A 9,101-nucleotide genomic window follows, 5' to 3' on the forward strand; every position below is an offset into this window, starting at 1 on the left:
TTGTCATATATCGATTTTGGAAAGGGAATCATAGGTATCTTTAAAAGAATGTTGTAAGCATTAAGGATTTTTATCCCTTTGCTTGGAGCATGAAAAAAGGCTGAAATGAGCAGTTTTATATAGCGCGTGTAGAATTAATGAAATAAAAAAAGTGGAATTGGATCGGGAAATAAGAGAACATTTTAGAATGATACTAAATTCAGATAAAAATTAGGAAATTATTTTATCTCTCTCTATATATATATATGACGGAACATGACTCTGTTACATCTAATTGTTGGTGCCAAAATCATTTAAAGCGAAAGTTGAAGTATTTTGATATAACCGTAAGATATATAGCATTGAAACCGTAACGATATATAGCATTATGAGACAAAATGCAATAATCACATGTCATATATAACAATTTCAGAATAAATGTGCATGCTTTGTGATAAAAAATGTCTTTTCAAATTTCACTAACGCAATTTTGAAATAACAGAGACAATATATTTACACAAATCGCAATTAAAATTATGTTTCACAGTTTAAAATAATAAATTTGTAAAAGTGAAAAACAATGTTGATTATCGCTAACAATTGATATCTGTTATGATAAGAATGATTATATTTTTAGTGACAAAATTTCTGAACGTATGAGCTCACATCAACTGCGTTTTAAATAAGAGTGTTTTGGAGGTCGTGTTCTTTAAATAAATTGGTATTTCCTCCAAACGATTTTGTTTCTCAGCGAAAAACAGCGAGCAATGACGAAATACCAGTCGGTTTTCTTTCTTTTTTTTTAATCATTTCTTTGAGATCTAATTAGTCCTCCATTAAAACTACCTTAGGAGTTTCAACAAACATTTGTTTCTTTGATGTGTAATCTCAAGTGTAATAATCGGCTACAAAGATGAACGCTTTGCAGACATATATTATATTATTTTTCTATATTAAGTTTACCAAAATTTTATTAATATTTATACATTTTAAAATTATTATACATATTTAAATAAAATAGGTACGCTGAAAATAGGTTTTAAATATTCTTTACTCAGAAAAAGACATTTAAAACAGTATTTAAAAAAATTAATTAATTATAATTAAACCTATTTTAAACCCTAATGTTTCGTTGTGTTTTTGAGCAAATATTGAAATGAGTATATTATATAGTCGTATTTTCTATAATTTCCATTTATGAATTTTCGTTCTTATTTGTTTTGATAATGTAAAATCCATAAATTTGATGCAAAAAGTTTACAGCAAATTTGCCTCGCCTACATAATAAAATTATTTCCACCCCCACCCCTCCCAAAACAATAGAAAGAAATGACCCGGACGTGATTTGAATACGCAACCTTCTGGTCTGGAGTCAGACGCGCTACCGTTGCGCCACCGAGCCCACATCTGAAGATCGGGAAATTATTTATCTTATGGGTATTATTAATTGAGATAAGTGTAATATATATTTATTTTTGTATGGAATAAATTAAGAATTCATAATATTTATGAAAATTTATGGACTAGAAAAAATTAAACGAGTAATAAGAAAGTTCTGGTTTTGCAGTTTTACATTTAACCCTTTAATTACAGGGAAAACTACACATGTCTACTTTGTGAAAAGTTTAAAAAGTCTATTTAAAAGTTAATAATAAAATTACTGATGGATATTTGTACATCTACTGCCTATTCTCGTACATAATAATAAGCTTAAAAGAATGTATCATCTGTGACGATTGCCAGAATACAAGGCAGATTTGCTAAATCATTTATGAATGAAAACTGACGCTGAAGAGTTAAAATTATTAACAAAAAAAAAAAAAAAAAAAAAAAAAAGAGAGAGAGAGAGAGAGAGAGAGAAAGAAACGAAAGTCAAATCCTGGCTCTATATCGACAATTTTTATCTCATTTGAAAGCTAATGATGTTTAGATACGTTGTCGATGTCGCCCCGCGCCCCTACTTCATTGATTTTCGAGAAGAAACTCATACACACTATTTCACTTTATATTCTCTTTAAAGAAGAAAAACCACATTAGTCTCTTCGCTCCATTCACAGTACCGATTTCGACAATTTTTAAGTTTGAAAACTCATGCCATTTGGATACATTATCAATGATGCCCTGCCTCCCCTCTGATTTCTATTTTTGAGACATCAGAAAATGAAAAGAATTCTTAATAACTGAGCCGATTTTATCAATTATTTTCGTCAAAGTATGTGCATAATAAACCAATCAGAATGCTTCTTGTTTATTGTATAGCTTAATTTTTTTCATTTATTTTAATAAAATATAGTTCATTAAAGTTGACTGAAGTTACTAAATTGATATCATTATAAAATTGGGTGCGCAACTTTCCAATGAAGACAACTAGTACATCAATTATCTTTCATAAAAATATTTGAATGTATATTTTCTTCATTCATTTTCTATTTGCGTTCTTTTGAACAAGAATAAATACACATACAGGTATAATAAGTACGTCTCTAATATAAAGAAAAGGAAGTTTTAAAAACAAAAAAATAAGTATAATAATATTATTAAATATTTCATTCCTTTAGAACTAGCAATATGAATGAGGGAGAAGTTCTTATCAATATTTACTTCCGTTGCAAACGCTATTAGTAGGATTCAACCACGATGAGACTGAAAATTTCGCTTTCATTTCATGAATTAAATTCATTCCATATTACTACACACTTATTAATATGCGTTTAACTGGGTTTTTTTTCTCTTTAAATTAGCTTTATTAAACTTCTTCGTTCATTGTAATAACAATTTATGAAAGAGAACGGTATTTTTTTAAAACCCATAAGAGATATACAAAGCATCAGCAACTTGAAACTTTAGATTCCCTTCCCCCTCTCTGATATGATTACTTATGATGTATTGAGAATGTTTTATTCTATTTGACTAATAATCCATAAAACTCTGAAGATATCTATATATTTTGGGCCATTTTTGCGTCGGATTAATATTTTAATCGTAATTTTTATGTCGACTTAATTACTTTCCTGTTAGGAAGTATAGAGGAAGCGTTGTTAATCGTGAAAGAATTCGAATTCGTGATTTTGACGAATCTCCACATTTTAGACTTTCCTGAGTTCGAGAAACACAATTTTGTCATTATCACAGTTTATCTGTAAATACAAAGCTTAAAAAAAAAAAAAGGAGGGGGAAAAAAATAACTCTTTGAGTTAGAAGATAAAATTTGGCATTTGAATTTTAGATTAAATTTGTAGATTTCTGTCAAATTTTGAACGAAATCTATTCAAAGGAAGCCTATCTGTTTGAACATAAGTGAACATGACAACTATTAAACGTATAGAGTTAAATGGATAAAATTTGATACACAGATTTAGCATTTAAAATGTAGATACAGTACACTCCCGATTATCCGCGGAATTGGGTGACGCGCTGCCGCGGATAACAAAAATCGCGGATAATCCGAAAAAAGCTAAAAACGGGTATAGCAAAAGAGAAAACAGTCATTCCAACTTTTGAAAAACCGTTTTATGTACAATAAAACGTAAAATAAACAGCAGGAAATGTTTAACTAACGCTTAATATTTTAGTATATCACTCAAAACTAACCTAAAATGCAGTTTGTTAATGAAAACAGAAAAGTGCTTTGTACTTACGAGAGGCGTCAAGGATACACAGAAAAGTTAATACATATGTACTATTTTAATCTATAATGCATTATGTAATTACAAAAGCATAACTGTAAAACTACACCTTTTTGAAGAAATCAGTCATTTGTGTTTGCTTCTTGCTTTGGAAACATTTTCTCTTTGCTTGGAAGCAAAAAAAAAAAAAACTTTGTGCGGCAAGTGCGGATAATCGGGAGTCTACTGTAATTATCAAATTTTGACACAGTGACCAAATGGAGGTCGACAGGATATCGGTATGAACTTTCAAATGCTTATAAAAAAGCAGTGACTCAAATCAATGAAATTCGGTGTTCGATCTTGTATTTTAAACAGTAGTTGCGTGTCAAATTTTGGTTCCAATATCGGTTGGAAACAGGTGTCGGAAATACATATTCGAACGATGGATTTAAAAAAAATGCTAGACTAACGTTAAATATTTATATTTTGCTGCTATTATTCTTCAAAGTCATGCTTAAGGCATCTGCGACTTTTTCCAAGATCCGCCATTTTATGCAGAGGGAGGAGAGCATGCGAGAAAATTGTGGAGAGACTACTTCCGGCTTATTTACTATTGGCATTAAAATTGAAAAATTATATAGTTAGATGCACGAATGATGCTGAAACAAATATGCTTAATGATTAAAAAAAAAAAAAAAAAAAGAAGAAAAAGAAAGACCTTATATCCGCATTATTAAAAATATTAATAATAATGTTCATATTCGGATCCGTAGTCGTTCAGTTCCGCAAAAAGTCTGTGCATGTTTGAGATTCGAACTCGCAACGTTAGGGTTCATAGCCGAGTAACAAAGCCACTAGACAAAAGTGTACACTCTTTTCCGGAAGTTGTTATCTGGCTTATGATGTTACCACCACAATAGTCCCCCACCCGTGAGTCGGTACAGTTTATCACGCCAGTTATGGCGAGCGACGAACGTGATTATCGCGCCAAGCGTTATGGTGAGCGACAAACGTTGTTATCGCGCCAAGTGTTATGGCGGGCGACGGCGAGCATTGAGCGTGTGTGAGTGGTTGCTGCCGGAAGATGGAGCCACGGCAGCTGAATAAAGGATGCGGTTGTTCAGAACCAGGGTCACCAATGTGCATGTTTGAGATTCGAACTCGCAACCTTAGGGTTCATAGCCGAGTAACAAAGCCACTAGACGAAAGTGTACACTCTTCTCCGGAAGTTGTTATCCGGCTTATGATGTTACCACAACAAGTCCAATACTAATCATCCCTGTCATAGGAAATATTTTTCGAATATTATCCAAAGTAATATGTTTAATTAATATAATATTTGTTGCAACATTATATAATACATTTATGTATTGCCCTATATTCAGATGTGATACGCTCAGATGAAATGGGGACCGTGAATCTAATTGTATTTTTCCATATGGAATAATAACTTTGAGATTTCCCTGATGGATAGATAGATGTCTGTAACAGATAGATTCTCTGATACACACATAGATGATGTTTGGGATTGTGAGTTTATCAGCATTATTCCATGTGGAATAACTTTAAGATTTCTCTGACAAATGCCTGTATAGGTCTTGAGAAATCTGACATCAAAGGGTTTGTAGTACCGACAGGGCCGAATTAAGCGGTGTGCGGCTCTCAGATATTATAAGAGTCGCATATGTCTTCCCTTCCATCTTCAACATTTAAAACTCTTTATATTTTGTGAGATTTTAATTTAGTATCTATAAAAACATTTTTTAAGTATCAAATGGTATGATAAACTGAAGCAACAAAGCTTTTAATTACGGATTACTTTCAAGAGAGTTAACTGTTTGTAGTATCTCACCTGTGTGTGTTTTTTTTTTTTTAAATATACAAAGGCTTTTAGACAAAGAAAGAAAGAGAGCACTATAGCGACAACAAAGCTTCTTTTTCTTTTCTTCTCTCTCTCACTTTTTGTCCCTTCTGTTTCACTTGACAATGCACTGCCACTAACTATTCTACTCTCATATTCTCTTGACTTGCACACCAGCAAAACCAACAAAAACTATGCAATAATGCCGGTAAAAACAATCTTTCATTCGCGAGCGACATATATAACTTGAGCAATTTGGGTTGAAAGATTTTCGTTTAAAAGACGGAAGATTAAAACATTTAACAAAAAAAGAAATGACAAAAATTATATTTAAATAGAACTGAAAAATTCTTTATTAGTGATGACTGAAACAAGCACCAGAATGAAATTAAATCTAGGGGCTGTGGTGACAAAAATTCAGGATCAGAGGATCATACGTTCGAGACCAAATACTAGTGTAGGTTCTTCGTGTATGTAGGATCGATGCAGGTTAAATCTACAATCGCATATTGAAAAGCATCTCACTGATGTGGTGAAGAAGTTTGGAAATGAACAGTAACTTAAATGCTGTCCTCGTAATCCAACCACGGTTTGAAAAATCCCCCAAAACCGGTTCATCTTAAAATAGCCGTAGTGTAATCGAAAACAGGTGTGTATATTGTGCCAGGAGCCCACGCTTATTTATTTTGGGAAATTTACTTCATAAAGGGGTAATACATTACGAGTAAGAACTGCAATTTTCGGAATAGTTTTTAAATTTCATTTTGCTTTTAGCTTTTCTTTTCCGATGATAATTTTCTTCTCTATGCTCATCTGAATTCATAAAGAAAAAAATTCAATTTATATTTTTGAAGAGGATGAGCAATTTTTGCAATCAGTTGTTTTGCTAACTAGTCCTATACGTGCTAAAATGGGTTAAAGATCTGGATATCGAGGTAGACAGTTCACATTTTATAAACAATATTCCTTTTAGATATTCGCGGACATGGATAGCAAAGTAAGGACGAGCATTATTATTCATAAGTACGAAATCATCATCAATTGCACTATAGTATTTTCAATAGGCGGTTCAAGGTCACATTTTCTACCGCGTTACTGGTACCAGACAACCAATAACGAGGTAGAAAATGTGACCTTGAACCGCCTACAGAAAATCACAGACTATAGTGTATGGTTTTCATATAGATGAAAAACATTTATCTCGATATCTCGCACCAAAGCTCTTTCAAGAAACTTGAAGATCTGAAATGACCGAATAAAGGGATTGTAGCCTAAATTATGATTCCACTTCTTTAATAACTGTATCTTTCCTTAATGGAAGACTGGCCCCTTGTCGTATCTGTTCTCTCTAGATTGGAGTAAAACCATAATAATTTTCTAAAGTAACCCTGGAAATATCTGTAAAGAGAATAGGCTTCCACTGTTCTTTACTTTAATTTAGGCTGCAATCAAATGAGATGTACACAAGAAAATGGTCTTTGAACTGTCGTGACATATATTCTTCACACTTGCGGAAAAAGTATTAGAAACGAGGTGAAATATAATAGTATTCTTTCTTCCTCGAATTGAAAGAAGTTAATGATCATCAATAAGGTTGACCTGTTACTTAATTTTCTTGTTGGAACTGACTGGAATTGGTCTGTAGACAATTCTACTAGAAGCGTTGTGCACAGGCTTGTGAAAAGCTTATTTTCATTTACTCGGTAACCTCTCACCTCAAAGAATTGAATATACGATTTCTCCTGGACATAATGAAAAAATTATTCCACACTCAAAATTGACAACCAACAAATATAATTCAGAAACATAATTTTAATATGGATCAAATGTGAAATCAGAAATATGATGGTATAATAGCTACTTCTTTTGAAATAAATAGATGAATGCGTTTTTTTTTTAGATCTCCTTTAATGAATGCAACTAAATCTTTAAAGCAGACGATATTAATTGCTTATATAACAATATGTTAACGTCTTTGCTACTTATTTATATAAGTCGTTTTTCGAAAGACAATCGAAAAACAAGTTATTCCTAACGAGAATAAAGTGTAATTATGCAGAAAATGGATGATTAAAAGGCGCATATGATTTAAGGCTTTTAAAAAAATTATGATTATTGATTTAAAATTAAAAGATTGTTAAAAAAATCAAACAGCATTTTTTTCTTTTACAAAATTAATTACAGCTAAAAGATCAGTTAAAGCGTATCGTGATTATCGTATTTAACTAGCGGGCAGGAATGATCTCCTACAAAACGTTCTCACATACTCTTTAATAAAGGGTTATTAAAAAGTTATGGACCTTCGGTAAGGCAGAGAACACCTTGCACGGCACTGGCTTGCAATAATCACGAAATATTAATCTTTGACATAAATTCAGTAATTTTACTGAATTTATTGCGAGATCCTTGGAGAGCAATTCCTAACAAGCGGTTACCAGCATTCGAAAATCCAATTTGTGTTTCGGACGCGCCTTCCCCAAAGATTAAAATAAAAGTTTGACACAAAATACTATTGTAATCTAAAAATACCATATCACATTTGATATATTGCGCTTTTGAGTTATAGCTTTTACATGTTTCTGAAAGTACAGACCGAAATATGATAAGTTGAAAATGATGACTTAAGTACAGTACTGATGATAATCTTAAAACTCTGAAGGACATGATGTTAAAAATTGTCAGTTTTTTTTACCAACTGTTTGGATTTCTGTTGTTGTGAAACGAGAATTCGGAGGCATATTGAAAATTTCGAGGAGATTTTCTATAAGTGATGGCCTGTTCCTTGTTTAATAGGAAGATAGGTGAATGGGAAGATCAGTGATTGACCACTTTGTGGCTAGGAGCCAACTACTTCGAAAAGAATGTCAATTTGGTGAATTGGTCAGTGCTGTGGACGGACTACGCTAAAAATAGCAGTCGGCCACAACAAACCCTGTTGATATTGCTACGTTCAGTGTTTATGGCGTGATCGTTTGTACACAAGAACACCGAATGATGATCAACCCTTTGTTGCCATCCTCAAAGTTTAATAGGCATCTACAGATGTTATTGAGAGGGTAATAGGCGTCTACTTTACAAATGTCTTTACAGATTCGCGATACAAATGTCTTTACAGATATTCAAAGATGAATATTTCTTTATTTCGCCAATACCAAGCAAGGCATTTTGCGGCTCGAGATCTACAGTTTTATGAATGGGGCGGGGGGAGGGTAAGGATGGCGCCTTTATTAAAGAGTATGTAATAAAGTTGCAAATTTTATCTTAAAAAAACAGAAGTATGCAAATAAATGCAACTTTAGAAATATATGATTTCATGTTAAATGTAAATTAATACAAATCTAAAGAAATTAAGAAAAAAAAAATCTGGTTTATTTTCTCAATATATTAAATATGTACAAAGAATTTTCAAAGATGATATTTCATGTAAAATGCATCTATTGCACCACTTTGTGCAAAAAACATCTTTCACCTGCCACATAAATTCAGGAAATATGCACAGTTCATATAAAACACAACTCCTTTGTGCCATTATAAGTTTTTTTTTTTTTTGCACATAAAAACATTTTGCATTAATTAAAAACAATATGAAGCTAATAACAATACTATTTGAATACAGAATATCATACAAATTATACAAAAGAATATTTCAAAAA

The 9,101-nt window shown here is 32.0% G+C and overlaps 1 non-coding gene across 1 annotated transcript; it reads right to left on the reverse strand.

Annotated features, from left to right (window-relative positions):
- Positions 1 to 1,309: 1,309 nt before the first annotated feature.
- Trnaw-cca (transfer RNA tryptophan (anticodon CCA)) lies at positions 1,310 to 1,381 on the reverse strand. The gene has a single exon. It is a non-coding gene; the product is annotated as a tRNA-Trp (tRNA).
- Between the last annotated feature and the right edge of the window lie 7,720 nt (positions 1,382 to 9,101).

The sequence above is a fragment of the Argiope bruennichi genome, chromosome 4, assembly GCF_947563725.1.
Source record: "Argiope bruennichi chromosome 4, qqArgBrue1.1, whole genome shotgun sequence".
Taxonomy (NCBI): Eukaryota; Metazoa; Arthropoda; class Arachnida; order Araneae; family Araneidae; genus Argiope; species Argiope bruennichi.